Below are 21,367 nucleotides of genomic sequence, written 5' to 3' on the forward strand. Positions count from 1 at the left end.
AGCTGTTTCAGGATTGCTAGGGATCTGAGATCATAGCGTAGCCTTCAGATTTTGACTATCTGGAGGCTGTTAAAGAAGTTTGAGTGATTTCCCGCAAAGGGACATAGTACATGAGGGCAGAGCAGGAAACAGAATCCAGGTCTTTCAGCTCACACTCTAGTTGTGTACCCGTCGTTACCAGTACGGAATTTGTCTTTAAATAGCATGTTTCTTATAAAATGCTTTTTTAAAATTTCTTTTTCATACCTTTGTAAAATCATTACAGTATTCAAAGAAAAAAGATTAATTATGATTCTGCTATCACCAGCAAATCAGTTTTCATTTTTCTGTATTATCTTCTAATTAATTTTCCTATAACTGTATAATTTGTATGCAGTTTTAACCATGGCATAATTTCTGCATATTACCCTCTACTTTTATATATACTTTTCTATGTGCTTTCAACTGTATCATTGGTAAAGCTGAGACCAGTGATGAGGGGGGTTGACAGTGTGCGTGGGCAGGGTTGTCCAGCCAGTTGCTAGACACGTGCTTTTATTTTGTATTTTATTTTATTTTATTTTATTTTTTAAAATTAATTAATTTATTTTATTTATTTATTTTTGGCTGTGTTGGGTCTTCCCTGCTGCGTGCGTGCTTTCTCCAGTTGCGGTGAGCAGGGGCTACTCTTCGATGTGGTGCGCGGGCTTCTCATTGTGGTGGCTTCTCTTATTGCGGAGCGCGGGCTCTAGACGCGCAGGCTTCAGTAGTTGTGGCTCGCGGGCTCAGTAGTTGTGGCTCATGAGCTCTAGAGCACAGGCTCAGTAGTTGTGCCGCACGGGCTTTGTTGCTCCACGGCATGTGGGATCTTCCCGGACCAGGGCTTGAACCCATGTCCCCTGCATTGCCAGGCGGATTCTTAACCACTGCGCCACCAGGGAAACCTGATCATCAGCATATTTTAAATATTAAGACATAATTCATACCAAAAAAATTCACTTTGTTAAAGTGGCTTTTCATATAGTCAGAAAATTGTGCAGTTATCACCAGTGTCTAATCCTAGAAAATTGTCATCAGCCCCAGGAAGACCTGTGCCCAGTAGCACTAGCTGTTTCCCTGTCCTTGCAGTCCCTGGCAGCCTGTCTTCTGTCTTTGTGGATTTGCCTGTTCTGGACATTTTATATAAATGGAATCCTATGGTGTATGGCTTCTTTCACTTAATGTTTTCAGGGTTCATCCACCTGGTAGCATATGTCAGTACTTCATTCCTTTTTATGGCTGAATAACATTTCTTTCTATAAATACACCATGTTTTGTTGAGCCACTCAACAGTTGAAGGACATTTGGGTTGAAGTTTGTGTTTTTCAACTTTGTTCTTCTTTTCGAGATTGTTTTGACTGTTCTGGGTTCCTTGCATTTCCATATGAATTACAGGATTTTGATAGGGACTGTGTTGAACCCGTCGACTGGTTTGAGGAATATTGCCATCTTTTTTTTTTTAATTTTTATTTATTATTTATTTATTATGTTTATTTTTGGCTGTGTTGGGTCTTCGTTTCTGTGTGAGGGTTTTCTCCAGTTGCGGCGAGTGGGGGCCACTCTTCATCGCGGTGCGCGGGCCTGTCACTATTGCGGCCTCTCTTGTTGCGGAGCAGAGGCTCCAGACGCTCAGGCTCAGTAGTTGTGGCTCACGGGCCCAGTTGCTCCGCGGCATGTGGGATCTTCCCAGACCAGGGCTCGAACCCGTGTCCCCTGCATTGGCAGGCAGATTCTCAACCACTGCGCCACCAGGGAAGCCCAATATTGCCATCTTAACAGCATTAAGCCTTCTAATCCATGAACGTAAGATACCTTTCAGTTTATTTAGGTCTTGGAATTCTTTCAACAATGTCTTGTAGTTTTCAATGTATAAGTCTTGCACTACTATGGTTAAATTTATTCCTAAGTATTTTATTCTTTTTGGTGGTATTGTAAATATAATTCTTTTCTTCATTTTATTTTTGGATTGTTCTTTGCCAGCATATAGAAATAAAGTAGAATTTTATATTTGATCTTGTATTTGGCAACCTTGCTTAACCCATTTTTTAGCTAGATTTTTCCTCTCCAGTAGATTCCTTAGGATTTTCTATATACTAGGTCATTTAATCTGTGAATAGAGATTGTTTTACTTCTCTCTTTCCAATCTGGATTCCTTTTAGGGTGTTGCTTTTTTTTTTTTCAAATGCTTTTTTTGGATGTCAATTGATATGATTGTTTTTCTTTAGCCTGATGATATTGTGAGTTATATTGATGGATTTTTTTTGGGTAATAATCCACTCTTGCATACCTGGAATAAATCCCACTTGGTCATAGTGTACAGTTCTTTTTATACAGTGTTGTGTTCAGTTTGCGATTACATTGTCGAGGAGTTTTGCACCTAACTTCATGAGAGAGGTTGGCCTGTACTTGTTCTCACCCCTCGCCCCGCCTTTGTCTGACGTGTTGATTTTTAAGCATGCCGAGTGTCGTTCAGTAAAAACACGCCTACGTATATCTCCAGCCATTCTCATTGCTCTGCTTCTCTCCCCCCCTGTACAGCAGACTTCTCCTGAGACGTCTGTGTCAAAAAAAAACAAAATTCAACCGAGTAAATTTTAAAGATCTACTTGGCTTTACTGAACGAGTCTTGCGTTGGGCGGCATCCCATCTAGCGAGGGTGTGTGTGTCTGGGGGGTTGCTCCAAAAGGAGTAGAGAAAGGGAAAGGTTTTTTAAAGGCAAGACAAGGAAGTCATAAACAGAAAAGATTATTTCAGGCTAAAGTAACCCACCTGTGGGGGACGGGATGGGTCTGTGTGGCAGTGACCTCATCTTCACTGGGGCTGGAGGACGCCCACAAGACGGGTGACCTCCCTGGTGCCGACCGGGAAATTCCTGGCCGACCGCATGAGACCGCAGTTGGTAGGGAGGTTGAAGCAGCAGTTGGGTTGGGTATTCAGCCCCACTCTGGCGGTGCGGCCTAGCGTAAGTGACTCCGTCTTGGGCCTGTGGTTTGCTTTTTTAAACATCCGTATTCCCTGTCTCAGTCTCTTCGCCTAGTCACCTCCTCAGACCGTCCCAGGCTCAGGATCCGCTCACGCCACCGACAGCTGCCGGCGCTGTTACGGGGTGGTGGCCGCGCTACTCCACCCGCTGGCGTTGCCAGTCTTCGCCCTGCCCGGCCTCTCACCATGCTGGGCACTGTTGACCCCCATCTCCTCCTCCTGGAAGCATCCTTCCTCCTCGCCCCCTCTGGCCTGACCTCCTTTTGATTTTTTTTCCTGCTGTTGGGCTGTTCTTTCTAGGTTTGCTGTCTGCTACTTGCCACTAAATTCTTAAGGCTGGCTCGGTCCTATGCCTTTTTCTTTCTCAGGCAGTGCTCTCCTTTGGGTTATAATTATCCATGGCCGGAACTCTGTTTACTAGCCAGATAACATGTTTTCATAAATGCGTCTCTTGCCCACACCCCGTCTCAGTGCCGCTAACCGTATGTGAAGGCGCTGCCTGTCTGACGTTTCTTCTTGTACTGGAGACACGTACCCAGACTCACGTCCCTCCTCTTGCTCAAAGACATAACCCAGAACACCTAAACATGACCTCGTCCTAGCTTCTCTCTGTACATCTTCCGTGGACGACTGCTCCGCTGTCCACCCAGGCGTGTGAGTCAGGACTTCGTGTCATCCCGGAGGCCCCACCTTCCTCCCCGCCTGTGTGCCTCGTCAGCGGCTCCTGTGGGTGTGGACGCTTCTCAGCGGCCCCAGCGCTCGTCTCCAGCCCCTTCGCCTGCACTGTTGAAGCCACCTGCTTACGGTCCCCCTGCTTTCTCCCGCCGGGTCTGTTCTGTTGTACGACGTTGCCAGAATGAGGACCGATCTCTCTCTCTGGATGAGAACTGCTCTGTGGTGGAAGAGACTGATGCCAAGAGGTCTTCTCCTGTCTCCTTTTTCCTTCAGCCAGGACAGTGTTAAAAACATAAGTATTACCTGCACTGTCACTTTGATGTTAGCCTGAGAGGTGTTCACTTTTCAGAAGTCTGAGCAGGTCGGACCCCTGCTTTATTGAAGGTGGACACAGCCTGTAGCCAAACACTCTGGATGCACCTGGGGGCAGCCTCAGAGCAAGGTCTTCTGACCCCCTTCCCTTTTCATTTCTTTATTTGGAAAATGTTAAATGTATGTTAAAGTGGATAGATGAGAATAATGGAGCCCCACGTGGGCACCACCCAGCTTCACCAGGTCTTGTTTCATCTCCATTCATCAGAAATAATGGGCTGTAAGTGAAGAAGAGCTGGAACACATTATGTCATTCAAGTCGGGTTCAAGACGTGGGCATGGCCCTTTCTGTATTTTTTAGTAGAAACATTAATATAGAAAATGAGCGTCAGTTCCAGATTAGGTATATCCTTCTTAGGAATTTTGCAACCATTAATCTCCCGAAAATAAGCACACCATTGTTATCGTCTACTTTTAAGAACAGAGGGGGCTTCCCTGGTGGCGCAGTGGTTAAGAATCTGCCTGCCAATGCAGGGGACACGGGTTCAAACCCTGTTCTGGGAAGATCCCACGTGCCGCGGAGCAACTAAGCCCGTGCACCACAACTACTGAGCCTACACTCTAGAGTCCGTGAGCCACCACTACTGAAGCCCGTGTGCCTAGAACCCGTGCACTATAACGAAGAGTAGCCCCCGCTTGCGGCAACTAGAGAAAGCCCGCGTGCAGCAACGAAGACCCAACGCAGCCAAAAATAAATAAATAAATTTATAAGAACAGAGGAAAACCAATTACAGTTGGTGACTCCTGTTTGTTTCAAGAGGAGGGAAAGGCGTGAACATCATACGTTAGCTGCGTGCTGATGGTGGCTGGGAGGAGGGCTTCCGTCCCATAGGGTTAGACGAAGGCTTTCCGAGCAGCTCTGTGTTGCAGGTGGATTCTGCCTCCTGCCCTCACTGCTCAACATGATGAAAAAAAAAATCTTCTTACTGTTTCAATTCATTCCTCTCAAGGTACCCCCCAGTCCTTACCGGCCTGCTGCAGCCATGCTCCATCTGGCCCTGCAGCCTCCTCAGCCCGGCCCTCCCCTGGGGCCACCTGTCCTCCTGTCCTCCTTACCCTTCCTGGTGCACGACTCTTCTGTCTCCTCTTTCTTATCTCGCTGTTCCTCATCCTTTCCAGCTCAGTATTCCCTCCCTCTGGCTCTAGAAAGCTTTCCCTGACCTCCCTGTTGGACACTTCCAAGCATCCCCTACTTTGCTACATTTGGTGATTACTTGACCGATGTCCCTCTTCTGCGTTGGACTCTTAGCCCCCTGAGTACAGGGCATTCTAGGCCCCAGACACCTCCATCTGTCTTCGTCTCTTAGTCCCGGTGAGTCCGCTGGGGTTGGCTCATTTGAGGGACATCAGTGTTTTCCTCTGTAATCTCTTAGTATTGATAATACAGAGTGCATATGTGGAAACTTCGTACCTGAGGTACCCTGGTCCTTCTTGTTCCCTACTTTTCCCTATGGATTCTTGGGTACCAGATGAGAGTTAGACCTGAGGAAGAAATGAGTCAAAGGCAAAGAGAGGATGGAAACATGGGGCTCATTTCCAGGTTCCTAAACTGCCTTTGGGCCAGGGTTCCGATGGATGGAGGGCCGCCGTGTTTGATTCGTACGCGTGTTCACAGATGTATTTCCTAGGCTGACCCGACAAGCCGTCTGTTGAGTGATCTGTCTCTCAAACCCCATTTGTGAAAAGTCAGCCTCTGTTCACAGCAGGAGGACTTAACAAGTGACTCAACAGGGACCTAACACTTTAATGAGTGGTGACTGTGTGTGGCCACAGCAGGTGTCCGTTTTGGAGTGTGGGTGCCCGAGTCCCCCGCGGGACGGGTAGACAGAGCGTCAGGGAGAAGCCGAAAGGGGCTGCTGTGGAAGAGTGTGGCCATCGTTCCTCCTTAGGAAAGGCTTCTCTGCCCCCACAGCACGCGGGTCGTGTGACTCGGGGCACGGCGCTTCCCTCCTGGGAGCCGGCTCACTCCTGTGCTCTGCAGGGTAAATGAGGTCGGGTGTAAAGCTCCCAGCTGTGCCCGGACGGGGTGGGTGCTCAAAACGATAGGTTTCTCCTCCATTGCTCCATCTCAGGGATATATTCTTTTTTTTTTTTTAAATAAATAGAACATCATTTGAGAATAACTCTCATACTTGTGTTTCTTGTAGAGTTCTGGGTGATTTTGGAGTCACCCAAAACATACATTTAAAATTTAATGCACATTTTCTTTAACGATAATGCACTTTTTAAAAAATGGTGTTTTTGAGGTGTAATTCACATACCATACAATTCACCCACTTAGAGTATATACTTCAGTCATATTTAGTATATTTACAGATATGTGCAATCATCACCACAGTCAGTTTTTAAACATTTTTGTCACCGCAAAAGAGAAACCTGGTGTTGTTAGCCGTCACCTTCCTAATTCCCTAACCGCCCCCCACCCCTGCCCCAGCAGCCGTGAATCTAGTTTATAAACTTGCCTGTTCTGGACATTTCATGTAAATGGAACCACACAGTACGTGTTGATGTCTGTGTGGCCTGTTTCATTTAACATGATGTTGTCAAGGTTCGTGCGTGTTGTGGCATCAGCACCTCTGTTCCACTGCACGGCTGGACCACATTCTGTTTATCCTGTCCATTCAGCCAGTGATGAACATTTCGATGGTTGCTACCTTTTTGGTATTGTGAATAGTTTACAAATTTTTGTTGAACGTATGTTTTCAATCCTTTTTGAGTATATACCTAGAAGTGGAATTGCTGGATCCTATGGTGATTCTGTGTTTGAAGAATTACGTATTCCTCTTCTTGAGGAACTGTCAAACTGTTTCCCACCGTGGTTTCCACATTTTATATTTCCACCAGCAATGTGTGAGGGTTCTGTTTTCTCCACATCCTCTCCAACAAGACAAAACAAAAAACACCATTTTTTCCTTTCTTTTTTAAAAATTACAGTCATCCTAGTGGGTGTGAAGTGGTATCTCATTATTTTGATTTGCATTTCCCTCATGACTAATGATGCTGAGTATATTTTCATGTGCTTGTTGGTCATCTGTAGATCTCATTTGGAAAATCTCTCTTCAAGTCCTTTGCCCGTTTCTAAATTGGTTTATTTGTCTTTAGAGATTTGTCAACAAATCTCACATTTGTTGTTGAGCTAAAAGAGTTCTTTATATATACTAGATAACAAGACTCTTATCAGATATTTGATTTGCAAATATTTTTTTCCCATCTGTGGGTTGTCTTTTCACTTTCTTGGCATCTAAGTTTTTGATTTTGATGAATTCTAATTTATCTGTTTTTTCTTTTGTTACTTGTGCACAATAACGCTCCTTTGAGTAAGAAATAAAAGCTCTGGATTTGAGCTAAGTTGAAAGGAACTATTAATGTAATAGCAATACTCTTAGGGAAGAAATGGGTTTTGTCTTGGGTTGTATTTCTTGACATGTTCAAAATTATGTTGTTCTAAGATGTGTAATTGATTATATTTATATAAATGCCACAGACTTCATGTTTTAGAAGTGTAAGACTTGTGACTAAACAGCAGTGAAAAAGCATCTGAGCAGCAACTGGAAATGGGTGTCCTGTCTGTAATAGAATACTTCATCTTTGTATGATTCTTTTTTGTTGCTAGGTTACCTGAAGGCCTTTCGGTTTTGAATGGCAAGAATATGGGAGTTAAAAATATGTTGTTTTATAGATGTTTCTTTTTTCTTTTTTTTCCCATCTCCATATAATTAGCAAACCCCTTGAAGCAAAAATTACAGTTTTTCCTTCTGTGGGTTTTAAAAAGCAAATTATTTTCTGTGTACGTTTTAAAAATCACGCAGATGTGCTTACGCTCGTGGGAGAATCGAATTTTCAGTGCGAAAGAGCCAGTAATTATAGACTAGTCATATCGTCCTTTGTCTGCAGCCACTTCATGTTCTTTAATTGGATTTGATTGAAATGAGGCCCATGCTTGTTAATTTGGTTAAAAATGTGCATGCTTTTGAGTTTCTTGAGCAAAGCTGACGTGTTCATGAGGAAAGAATGAAAGTATCATGCTGGTTCAATCTTGAAAATTCCATAATAAATCTGTAGCTAAAGGAAAAGTACTTATTTGCTAACAAAACTGTAAGCTAGATAATAGATAATCAGAAAATTGTAATGTATCTAGGGTGTCATTTTGCTGCAAAAATGCAAACTGCCCTCTGTTGTTTTACTAAAAAATTTTATAATTTGAAGAACGTTAGATATCATCTCTAAGTTTGTTGGAAATGAGAAGTACAAGTCTGAAAACGAATAGACTGACGATGGATTGTTAGGTAAGATCTGAACTGCTGCCCAGCATAGCTGGGACAAAGCATTCATTGTTGAAAGGCAAATTGATTGTCTTTTCTTTTTTAAGAAGCTAAGCCGCTGTTATTGTGCAGTCTTTAAAAACAGTGGTTGTGAATAAGTGGATCAGGTCCGATAATGGGTTCCCAGCCCTCCCCCCACTTGTTTACTAGACTCTGCATGTTACGAGGTTTGGGATTCTGGCTCAGTATCTTAGGCAAGTGTTTCCGTAGTCACGGCCGCGGGGATGGTGTGCTCCAAGGCTGGCAAGGGCACTGTGCTGCACCAAGGAGACAGCCCCTAAAATAGCCTGGAAGGGACTGTCTCTGGCGCCAGCTTAAGTAGCTTAGGCTGCAGCTGACAGCTTTCTTTATCATCTGTGTGGGAATGCCATAGCTTTGTGACTTTCTTCTCATTTTAAGTTTATGTTAAGAGCGTTCTCTGTTTTTCCGGGGGGCGGGGAAGGGGGGAGTCAGGTAGCTGGTTAACATTTTTTTCGATACCAGTGTTAAAGAGGGCTCTCTGACTTGCGTCAGATGGGAAAGGTGCCCCCGCCCCTTGAACAATCACTGTTCTGCGGAGTGTAGGCTTTCATTTTGGAATAGGGCGGCCGCTGTCCTTGGTGCTCAGATCGCACTGAAGAAGCCCTGTGGGTGGAGAGTTTGCTGAGGCGTCAGCGGCTGTGAGCAGGTGTAGCTTTCAGAGCAGTGTTTTTATTTGTACCGCGGTCACTGACGGCCATGACCACTGGGAAAGGTAGGCTATTCTAATATATTCTGGAAAGTGTTTGTAATTATTGCTGCTTAACTAGGAGATAAGATATTTAAGGTATTTTATCATTGCTTTGAGAACTGAAGATCATGGATGAAACTTAGGAAAATAATTGTTACGAGTATTTGCATTTAGGCAGGGAAAAATTGTGAAACCTGCAGCTCTATTAAGGTTAGTGTTGACCTTCAAGGACCAGGAGAGAGCAGGTAGGCACAGTGAGCCGAGGTTGGCTGTGTTTTCATCAGCCTCTGTTTATTTTATGTGCTTTCAACTTTTTTTTCCTGCTCTCTTGTATTCACAGTATATGGCTCATGAAAATAAATTATTTTGCAATTACAAGACATTTGTTAATAAGTATAGGCTGTCTTGAAAGGACTCTACTGGTTGGAAATTTCTATGGTTTTCCCAACAGTGGGCAGATTAAAAACACGTATAAATCAGAATAGTGCAGGGGTGCCGCTTCTGTCTTGAGAATCACTGTGTAAAATTTTTTCCTTTTAAAAGATTTACATTTTTAAAATGCGCAGATGGAACTGAAAAACTATGAAAGAAGTGTTGTTTACAAAGGTCTTATTGATTAGCCTTCAGTCTTTCCACGGAGGTTTTGCCAGGTTTTGGCAGTGTTGAAAGGATATGAAAGAGCTCCGTGTGACGGAGGTTTGTGTTGGAAGAAGAGTGCCGTGGACGTGCTGTGAACCACCTGTATCCCTGTCTAGGTTTCCTGTGGGATGGGCTTCCTGGCAGGCTCTTAATTTGTTGTCTCTGAAGGATATTTCCAAACCCTTCAGCTGAAATAGGTATTACACAGAATAAATTGTGCACAGTAACAAGTGTTCATTTGTCTCCCTGCCGGGAAATTGGCATGTGTCCAGCTCATTGGCTCTGTTCTTTTGTTGTAGATTGTTAAGGTGTGTATATCTGTCTTCTTAATTTGGTTGAGTTTGCCGAAAATGGACATATTGGAAGGTGCTGGATTATGTTTGTTAATTATATTTTAAAATTGAGAATTGAAAGCATATACTGCTAGTGGTCATTTTTCTTTCACCCCTTTTGGCAGTATTCTGTATTCAGCTTAAGTTGCTGTAGGAAATCAAAACCTGGGCAGGAGAGCTAAATAATTCATTTTCTGAAGTGACCTCTTTTCAGAACCCTTCATTTGAGGATTTGAAAGTGTGTTACTTATAAGTAGCATTTGTCTTACGTTGTCATCTTGTAGTTTTTTTTTTTTTTTTTAAACAACAGGGAGACATAATTATGGGGTTGACCATTTTATGTTAAAGACCGTGGAGAAAGCCTTGTGGCTCTGACTTTAAAATAAAGACTGTTCTCTCACTTGATAAGTCCTTTCCAATAACCTGTCTCCTTAGTCACTGTTACCCGAAATGCAGGCTTTAAAAGCATTTAAAAGGGTACTTTTTACCCTAGGGAGCTGCAAGTATAGTAGGAAACAAGGATTAAATGCTGTTTCTCGTAGCAGGGGCATATTTGAATCTTCCCCTGTCAACCCACGGTTAATAAGGGACCCATAACAGTCTGTACAATATAATGCCAGCCATTTTCTACTACGGTTCTGTGTATTTTAGTATTTTCAAAGCACTTTCCCGAATGTCTCTTGTTTGTTTTTGTTTTCTGATTCTCACAGCAGCCCCAGGAGGAGTAGGCAGGGAGACGGGAGGTTTGAGTTCTCTAAAATGGGCTGGTGGCCCCGGACTTTGCCATCCTTGACCCGCCCTCCTTCCAGCAAACTGTCACCCAGCTCAGTGCTTTGCCCCTACTGTTGTGATAAAACCCTGGCTTTGTTTCTTTGATTCTGAAATTGTGCCATTTTCAGTATAGATGCCTTGGGGGAATAGTTAAAAACTGTAAGCATTCAAAGAGATATTATTAAAACCGGCATTGGCCTGTTTAGACACATAGTGATCTAGACACTTGGAAGATGTGACATCCCTAATCAGTTGTTTGCCCAGTGTAGGGCGGGTGGGGGGCGAGGGGGGCGGTTCTGGGATTGGAAATCACCTTACGAACATGATGAGTTTGTTTTTGAGCGCAGTGTGGTATTCTTGGAGGGGGAAGTGCAGGGGAGATGGCAGGGGCCTTGCAGGCCATGCTGAGAAGCTGAGGTTTTTATTGTAGGCCATTTGCTACTCAGAGTTAAGCCTTTAAAAATTGGGCAGAGAGACTGATACAGGGTGACCAACTGTCTTATCTTGTTTTATTTTTTAAAATATTTATTTATTTATTTTTGGCTGCGTTGGGTCTTCGTTGCTGCGCGTGGGCTTTCTCTAGTTGCAGCGAGCGGGGGCTACTCTTCGTTGCGGTGCACGGGCTTCTCATTGCGGTGGCTTCTCTTGTTGCGGAGCACAGGCTCTAGGTGTGTGGGCTCCAGTAGTTGTGGCTCGTGGGCTCAGTAGTTGTGGCTCGTGGGCTCAGTAGTTGTGGCTTGCGGGCTCTAGAGCGCAGGCTCAGTAGTTGTGGCTTGCGGGCTCAGTAGTTGTGGCTCATGGGCTCTAGAGCTCAGTCTCAGTAGTTGTGGCATGTGGGCTCAGTAGTTGTGGCTCACGGGCTCTAGAGTGCAGGCTCGCAGTTGTGGCGCACGGGCTTAGTTGCTCCGCGGCATTTGGGATCTTCCCAGACCAGGGATCAAACCTGTGTCCACTGCATTGGCAGGCAGATTCTTAACCCCTGTGCCACCAGGGAAGTCCCAGGGTGACCAACTTTAATTTCACCAAATATAACATAGCAACAACCAAAAAACCCCACCGTATCTCTTATTTCAGAAAACAAGGGACATTAACACCAGTAAAAAAAAAAAAAAGAGAGAGAGAGAAAGAAAGAAAATGAAATGACGTAGTTTAGAATAAATGCTGGTCTTTTAAATGAAAGAAATTTAACTCTATGAGAAATTTACAAGTTTTTCCTTGAAGTTCTCAGTTTGGTGCAGACGGGTTAAATCATCCAAAAAGTGTCATCGTTCGTGTACATGGTGCTTGGGTCTAGGTGACGGGATCTTAAGTGTGTGCACTTCGGAGCCCCTCCGTCGGCGTGTGCGTCTGTGTCTGCATGGACAGTGTGTGGCCTGGGCGGGCGGCTGGTCTGTCGGCCCCGGTGCCTCGTGTTCAGGTTGGCGAGCTGCTGTGAGAGTGAGTGAGATGATGCACATAGCACCTGTGTGATGTGGAGACACAGTCTAATGGGAGGCGAAAGTTGGATTTAGCTTGAAAATGACGTGGTTGAGCTTTTTGTTTAGATATGGAAGCTCCCTTAAGAGAAACAAGGTACAGAATCGGATGCAGAATAAGGTCTCTTAAAAAGAAGCTGCCACCAGTGCTCTGATCTTGGTTTCTACCACTGCCAGGGTCCGTGGGGATGGCAGATTTGAGGCCTGGAGCAGGGGATGTACACAGTGAGCCTGGGCATCTTGCAGCGCCAGACAGTAGGGACGTGCCCCAACCAAACCAAACCAAACCAAACCAAAACTGTGACAGGGGTATGCCAGCTGTCACAGGGGGCAGCTGAAAGATTCTCACAGACTAGAGCGAGAAGAGTTTGATCAATAAGGTAGCACCGGATTATGACCCAGAGTGTAAGTGTTGGTGAGTCTGTACCGATGCACATCGATGGTCGAGTAAGTGTATAAACAAGGGGAGGGGTTGGAGGTGAGAGCCATACCAGCTGCACTTCAGGATGATATGAGAGGAGGGGGGCCGGGGGGACGTGGTGGGAGATGGCTGCCCGGCTGAGTGGTGCTGGGACCAGCTGAAGCAGGGCACTTGGAGAGTGAGCAGGTTTGAGTGTGGGGAGATGATTGTAGTTTTGGACCCTTGAACTTAGAAGTTTATTTGTATGTGGCTTTGATTCACGTGGGTTTGTGTCTTGGAGTAGAGATGGGGCTGGCATTAGAGGACTAAGATTTATCAGAATGGAGCTGTTTATTGTCAGTTAGATTGTCATCTTATTTCTCTCTTTCTTCTTACGTAGAGGTGTGATTATTTGCCTCCCTTGGGTTCTTGAGAATGAAGTCATTAAAGCAGGGATGGAGAATTTGAAGGATTATTGCACAAGAGGCAGCTAGATCTTGGTGCAGTTGCTTTAATATGAGAAGACATTCTGGTAGGGACCCTCTTCCAAAGTTGGCTCTGGATTTTTCCAGCTGACTTGCTTTTGCTCCCGTGTAGTGGTTGTCAGGAAGAATTGGGTCAGGGTTGGTACAGTGATAATTAAAATGACATTTCCAGACGAATGCAAAGTGTAGATCTGATATTTGTGGGATTTGGTTTCTGACATTAATTAAGCACAATACCCTTTTGGCCAAGTTCAAAGGTAAAATAAGTCCTGTGGTCAAAAGGAGAAAAGAAGATTAAATCAGGGAAAGGATCCATTGTGATTTTTGTTACTGTGACATTCAGAGGTTACCCAAGGTGTTGAAAGATTAGTTGCTGATTCCTAGAAGATTAGTTTTCAGTCATCAATATGCAGATTTTGTCCACAGCAGTTAAAGTTGCTTAAAACTCCCCCCTTTCCATGAAATAGTAAAAATGTAAGTCCAAATATGTTCACTTAAAATAAATACCTTCGTGTGATTTTGGAGCACTTAAAAAAAATTGTATTTATTTATTATTTTTGGCTGCGTTGGGTCTTCATTGCTGCGTGCAGGCTTTCTCTAGTTGCGGCGAGCGGGGGCTGCTCTTTGTTGTGGTGTGCGGGCTTCTCATTGCGGTGGCTTCTCTTGTTGGGGAGCATGGGCTCTAGGCGCGCGGGCTTCCGTAGTTGTGGTGCACGGGCTTAGCTGCTCCGCGGCATGTGGGATCTTCCCGGACCAGGGCTCGAACCCGTGTCCCCTGCATTGGCAGGCGGATTCTTAACCACTGCGCCACCAGGGAAGCCCTGGAGTACTTTTGTGAGATGTTTAAGTACCAGTTTAAGTGCCCTACTCTAACTTATTACCATGCAGATGATTGGGGTTATTATTATTAATAATTACCAGCCTGTTCAGCAGTCTGTGTGCCCGTACTGCCCTGGGGTCAGTCCTGATGGCTGCCTGGGCTTTTTCAGCCAGGGACGTTGTACATATTGACCCCACTGGAGTCCGCGCTCCTCGTCACCCAGCTCAGCATCTGCTCAGCTTCCAGGCACCGCCGTCACGGTGCGGAGGCCTCGGGGTCCCTTCCCTGGGCCTCGGTAACCTCTAGGAATTTCCTCTCTGAAGCCTCCCCGTGCTGCTGGCTGTCAGCTCTGAGAGTGGGAAGCACTTTGTTCTCTGAACTGTTGGCATGCAGTTGAGGGCCTGGCACAGAGTGGGCACCTAAAGGCCTTCTCAGTACACAGGTAACGGGTATGTGAACGATGCTCTTTCTGCAGATGAGGGACAGGCTCAGAGGAGTCCAGTAACTTGTCTAAACTAAAACAGCGCCAGGGATGTCGAAGTCTGGAGAGGAGCTCTCTGAAACCTGTGTACTTTTCACCACACGCCACGCCACGCCACCTCCCAAGGTTACAGTCACATGGGGAAGATTGAACTCCAGTTATTGGTATCTTTTCTCAGTGGAACCGCACACTAACTAACTGGTTTTACCCCCTGTGCTAGAAATGCCAGAATCTTTATCCAGCACGGAAGCGTGTAGCGCTGAGGTCGGAACGCTTTCCTCGGCCCGTCCTCCCTGGTGGGCACGCACACAGCGGCTGCTTCTAGGCTCAGCCCGTCACCTGACTGCACGTGTGACTGTACCACCTGTGTGCACCCGTCCCCTCGGCACGGATGCGCAGACATTGAAAACAGATCTATCACTGACCTTTGGAATTGGGAGAACTGACTGAGCAAGGCAGGAAAAATAGTAGAATAGTTAGGATGGGCTTCGTGGGTTCTTCTTATAGCCAGGTTCAGGGCTGAGTGAGTGTGTACATTTGATTTTTATAAAAGTGAAATTGGAAAAGAAAACAATTGAAAGGCCCTCTTTTCTATCTTAAAGTTTACTTTTGGTGTCTTTAGTTTACTTGGGTTTCTTTGGACAGAAGCGGGAATCGGGTTTGAGTGTGGCTCTCTGCGTTCAGGCACCTACAGCTAGGGCGGCTGTCACGGCGGTCCTAACAGCTGCCTGCACGTGCTGGCGGCCACGAGGCTGAGCCACAGGGTCGTGAGTCCGTGGTGCCCTTTCCAGAGAGGAAGGACAGCCCCGCCCTAGGGCCCTTTCCTGCGGGAGGCGCTCTGCCCTTTTTTGCTTTGTTGTTCACGGCACATTGGAACTTTGCTGCTACCCTTTCTCCCCGTCCTGCTCTTGAGTTCTCTGCTCATGACAGAGATGCCTGAGTGATCCTCGCCCCTGTGATGATGGTGAGCTTTGTGTCTTTGGTGGAAGCCACCCCGTCCAAAATGTCTCTCACCACCCCCTCTGCCTTTTCCCTCCTCCGCTGCATCACCCTTACCCCCGGGTTATCTGTCATACTTGCGTTTGCGAATGTGTTCTCTCTCTTCATAGTGCAGGTTGCCTGTGGGGCGGGTGGGGTGCCTGCGCTTTTGTTCTTCCTGTCTTCCCAGGACCTGGCAGAGTGTCTGGAAGGGACTAGACCCTCCCGTAGTCACGGGACAGGACGGAGGGACAAAGGAGGGAGGTGGTTGTCAAAGTCAGGCAGCCTCCAGCCTGCGGTCCTTCTGTGAATTTCTTCAAGGAGAGCAACGCTTTGCTCGTGCATTAGAACTTCAGAAAGAGGATCTGTTCTCTCCTGCCATTCTCTCCTCATTCCTTTCCTCTCCTCTGTTTTTCTTCCCTCTTCCCCACCAGGTTCCTTTTTTGTCTCTTTCCTTTCTTCCCTCCCACTGCTGGGAGGAGCCCATTACCTGCTGGAAGGCAGTCTGCTGTCAGAGCACATTTTTGAGCCGGGCTGAGGGGCTGTGATGGGGTCCCCCCGTGTGCCCAGAGGTGCCTGCGAGGCTGACTTTTGACCGGCGGCCAGAGGGGAGCGCGGGTGTCCGCGCTCATAAGCACCCTCACATGGCGCTCTCCTTTGGCGTAACTGGGAAGCTGTTACGTGGGAATTGACTTGGGAGCTGGGGAGGGCTGCGGGGCTCAGGGTAACGGTGAGCTGGCCCCGGTGGCGGCCCAAGGTGATGGCCACGTGGTCTGTGCGCTCATGTGCCCTGCTCTTAGGACCAGAAAATAGGCACATGATCAGTGTGAAGGACAGTTATCAGACCAGTAATTTCAGCAATAGGCTTACAACTTACCAAAAGCCTCTCTGAGGATATCCTGCACCTTATGTAGTATAACTGTACTTACTTGTACTTTCTCCCCTTAAAATACACAGGCTCACAGCCTCCCGTGGTGTTGATATTGCCCTGAGCTTTCCTTTGCTGGCTTCCTGTTTTTAGCCTGCAGCTGGGTGGCCTCTACACCTGGCCAGGCATCAGAACGTCTGTCTTAGAAGCCCTTAGCTGGCAGGGACTCAGTCTGGATGATTCTCTAGACAAATAACAGCAACAAATCTGAGTGCCATTAGCAGTTAAGGGGCCCAGATGAGATTAAAAGAATTTCAGAAAGCGAACTACTTTGAAATTTTCAAACAAGTTATTCTTGGTTTATTACTGTTTGCTTTGTAATTATGTAAATAATCATGGCATTGTGAACTCCAAGTAGCTAAGAGAGTAAGTTCAGTAAAAGATACTAAGGCCTTAGCGGTAGTAAATCGGTTTTTAGCCTGTGTGTGTTACAGTTATCCAAAGGCCCTATTCTTTATTAACACCATAGAAAACCATCAACTGTAATGTGACTTCTAACTTTTCAGATGGTAAGACTGGAATTGTTCAGATTTTAATGAAAATTGCACTAGAGAAACACGGCCCAGTAATAGTTGGAGAAGATGAAATAGACCCAAGCTCTTGCTGCAGTTACTCAGGGATGTTTACTTGGAAGGATCTCCAGATTCTTAAAATTCACAAGACTGTGAATTTTTGTTCACTACAATGGTTAATTCTTTCTTAGAATCTCTTTTTGAGCTGTCCTGAGCTTGACTGATCTGTGTTTCATGGGATTTAGTGTAATCCCTTGGTAATCCCTTTGATGATCTTGTTTCCTAGGAGAGAAGCCTGAAGGTAGCTAAACATTCATGGCCGGAGAATACAAGAGTCAGTAGTGAATTGACTTAAACTTTCTACGGGGCTCTGTGCAGGGGCTGAAGCAGGAGGGATTCCAAGTTGTGTGAGGAACTGTCTTCTGCCCCAGAGCACCTGTGGCATCTGGAAGAGAGAGAGAATCACACAAGTGACTGCTGATTTAAGCCTCCTGTGCCCTCTCCTCCTCTGGCCGAGTGACCTGGGGTTGAGTGGCTCGTGGAGGGCGGTCTATGGTCCCCGCTCTGTGACCCTCGTGGGCAGTAGGAGCGTGAGAGGGAGGGGCACTCCTGGGGCAGGCTCCTCCTGCGTTTCTCTCGCCCTGGATCTGTCCAGATTTTAAGGCACTAACACACCTATGGCTGGAAACGACGGTTCTTGGCAGAATGGAAAGCCGCGTTTTCCGTCTGGCCGGGAGTTCGTGGTTGCTCACCAGACCATGTTAATACGGGGACAGTTCAAGTCTTCCCCGAGCTCCGTGGCCAGCTCTTCCAGCAGGAAGGCTGGTCCATCCCCGTCTTCCCTACTTCACCCCCTGAGATACTCAGGATAATAAAGTAGCCATCTCTTTGCGTCCCTCCCTTTCGGTTGGTTCCAAGAATGAGTTTATAGTCTTTCTGAGGTGTGTTGGGAGATACTCTTCTTCAAGGTTGATCTTCTGTACCTGATGATTGCTGTGTCGCTGTGGGTTCTTTTCTTTGGGGAAGGCATCGTATTAACAGGGTTAGTTTAAGTTGGACCTTCACACTGGTCAGGAGATGCCAACTTCAGTAACTCAAACCGCTGGGCACGACTTGGCGACTGTGTTCTCTGCTTCCCGGCACCCAAGATGGGGACAGTCCCAGAATGGTGGGGCTCCTGGACCCGTCTGTGTGCAGAGGGCCGCTGGGTAGTTTGTTCCGTGTCCCTTGCCCCTCCTCCGTCTGTCCGGGAGTCATCTTTGGAATGTGTGCTCTCTCACTGTGTGTTCACTCAGCGTGATGGTCTACCGTGTTCCTGAAGCGTGTAGGCTGTGCACCCATTTAAAGCATTTCACGGTCCCAGTTCACGTGAAGTCCTCCGGTATCGGACACAAGTGATGGAGTGAGTCATGTCAGAGGGTGGGGCGGGGTCACAGGGAATCCTTCCTGGCTGATTCGGCCCTGTTCTATGTGTTCTATGTGTCTGTACTCACTTGGCATATCCTGTGTGTGCCTTTAGCAAAGCATCACACTGAGTCATAACTGCTGCGGGTTGTGTGTGTCTGTTTCCCATGCTGGACCGTGAACTCCAGGATGAGAGCCACGCCTTCCTGTCTGCATCCCACCTCCCAGCAGAGTACCGGGCACAGAGGTGTCCTTGGTAAATGAATGCAGAAGAGACGAAGGAAGGAGGCTGCACGTGGTGTGCTCTTAGTATTCTGAGGAGGTGTCCTCTCCAGTAACCCCCGCTCCCGCCCCCACCCCCGCCCCCCAGGGGAGGAGTCCACTGCCTCTGGGCATCCATCCAGTTTTGTTACAGAAGCAACAAAGGGGGTATTCTGAGACCACATCACCTCCCAGGTGACCCTGTGCCTTGGACTTGAACTTCCAAGTCACAGGCAGGCCATGGAGGGTTTAGAGAATTTAAAAGTTGGTGCCACTTGGTGGAAGCAGATTCCTAATTTAGTTTTTTTCCTTTACCTTATAAATGACACATTTCTTTCCTGTGACCCTGAGAAAATTGTCGTTGAGACCATCCCAAGGCTTCTTGACAAGGGGGCAGGTGGATCCTTCCATTTGGGAACCAGCTCTACAGAAGGGAGTTTGAGGCCTTCTTCTGTTTCTCAAAAATGTCCCTACATTTCTTTTACTGTAAAACCTGAATTAGTTCTATGCCTTTTATAAGAGCATTAAAAGAATTCTGTTCCTCTAAAATATGACACAAATGAACTCATCTACGAAACAGGAACGGACTCACAGACGTAGAGAACAGACTGGTGGTTGCCAAGGGGGAGGGAGGTGGGGGAGGGATGGGTTGGGAGTCTGGGATTAGCAGATGCAAACTGTTGTATATAGAGTGGATAAACAACAAGTTCTGGGCTTCCCTGGTGGTGCAGGGGTTAAGAATCCTCCTGCCAGTGCAGGGGACATGGGTTCCCTGGTCTGGGAAGATCCCACATGCTGTGGAGCAACTAAGCCCGTGCGCCACAACTACTGAGCCTGCACTCTAGAGCCCACGAGCCACAACTACTGAGCCTGCGTGCCACAACTGCTGAGCCTGCGCTTTAGAGCCCACGAGCCACAACTACTGAGCCTGTGTGCGACGACTACTGAAGCCCGTGTGCGACGACTACTGAAGCCCGTGTGCCTAGAGCCTGTGCTCTGTAACAAGAGAAACCACCACAATGAGAAGCCCCTGCACCACAACGAAGACCCAACGCAGCCAAAAATAAATAAATAAATAAATAAATAAATAAATTTATAAAAAGACAAACAAAAAACCAACAAGATCCTACTGTGTAGCACTGGGAACTATATTCAGTATCCTGTGATAAAACCACAGTGGGGTAGAATATTTTAAAAAAAGGATGTATGTATAACTGAATCACTTTGCTGTACAGGAGAAATTAACTCAACATTGTAGATCAACTGTTCTTCAATTAAAAAAAAAAGAATTCTATTCCTAATTCTTCAGCTCCATCCACATATTTTTGAAAGGTTGCGTTTTTGTACTCAGAGCATCACACAGTGACAGAGCGTAACAGCTGCTCTTTGTTGAGCAGCTGGAGTTTTCCTGCCTTTGCGTATATTGTCTAATCTGTGTGACACCCCCTTAAAGTGGTACAGAGAGTCCCTTGATTATAAACGGTACACCTCCACTCCAGGTATATACGTAGAAAGGGGGATTAATTGGCTCGATTAACCGAGGGGTCGTGTTTTGTCCCCAGGCACACAGACGCAGCGTTGGCCTCCGCTCTCCCCCGACCTCTGCTCTGCCTTCTGCTCGCTTCCCGCTTCCCGCTTCCCTCCCGCTTCCCTCTTAGGCCGGGGCCTCCGTTCTTTTGGCTGTAGCAGTGCTAGGCTGCCCTCCACCCAGCCTCAATCCTGCAGAAAGACAGGCTCTGCCTGTGACTTAGGTGGCAGGTGGGGCAGAGCCTCTGGGTCCCGCCCAGCCCCGAGGCAGGGCTGTGGTCACGGGGGGGGGGGGTCCCCCGGGGGGATCCCCCAGGTCTGTCGGAGCTGGCAGTGGAGGAGGGCTGCCTTCGGATGATCCCTGTTGGTGGGCAGTATCACCCTTTTTTCACAGACAGGGAAACAGAGCCAATTTCCATTCTATTAAACCTCTTTTTATTTTACTTTAATTAATTAAATAAAGGGGAAGCAGGTTTATTTAGAGAGATACACGTTGCATAGGCAGAAGGCAGACTCCGTTTTTAAACCCCCTTTTCAGCCTCGAGGTTGGCCTTGATGGAGGTGCAGGCCGGTGGCCGGTGGCCCTGCGCGGGGACAGGCTCACTGCCCAGCGCCCGCTGTGCGTTCCTCCCCTACGAGGCCGGCCGTGGGCTCTGCCGCGTCTCTCCTGAGCTGCTTGTTGTCGCCTGCTCACAGGCTGTAGAGCAGCGGCCGGCACGTTCTCCATCCGGCGCCGAAGAAGAAGCGCGCCCTGACCTGCGCGGGGAGGGCTCATCAGTTGTCCCCGGCGGCGCCGGTGTGGGCGCCGCTTTGCTCTGGGTCCTCTCACCTCTCCTTTGCCTCTCCAGCTTCTGGTCGTGTCTGCCCCAGTTGCTTCCTCTTTTCGCTCCCTTCTTAGGGGATGAGTAAGCCTGAACTGAATTTCCTCCTTGTCCTCCCATCTTGGCCCCCACCCTCTCCCCGGCTCATCTGCTCTGCGGGCGTCGGGTGGACATGCGCGCGGCCGAGGGGCGGAGACTCGTCCTGGGCGTTGAGCTCGCCTGCGCTGCGGCTCTGTTCTTCTGCGCGGACAGTGGGCGACTGCGGCCGTAACACACTTTCAGCGCCCTCGTCGCTCCCGTCGCGCCGTGTCCGGTTTTTGTTCTGTGAAATGTGCCAGTGTTTCCCGCCAGGTTAAAACTTTCTACGCCTTGTGCTCTGAAATGCTTAAAAAACATTGCTTAATTTTGTACGCAGGGCAGAGGAAGTTCTGTTTCAGAATGTGGATATTGAAGGG

General features: G+C 47.2%; 1 protein-coding gene across 11 annotated transcripts in view; it reads left to right on the forward strand.

Annotated features, from left to right (window-relative positions):
- CLASP1 (cytoplasmic linker associated protein 1) overlaps nt 1–21,367 on the forward strand; it is a 263,250-nt gene that overhangs the window by 114,676 nt on the left and 127,207 nt on the right. The window lies entirely within an intron of this gene.

Source organism: Balaenoptera musculus, chromosome 7 (assembly GCF_009873245.2).
Source record: "Balaenoptera musculus isolate JJ_BM4_2016_0621 chromosome 7, mBalMus1.pri.v3, whole genome shotgun sequence".
Lineage (NCBI taxonomy): Eukaryota > Metazoa > Chordata > Mammalia > Artiodactyla > Balaenopteridae > Balaenoptera > Balaenoptera musculus.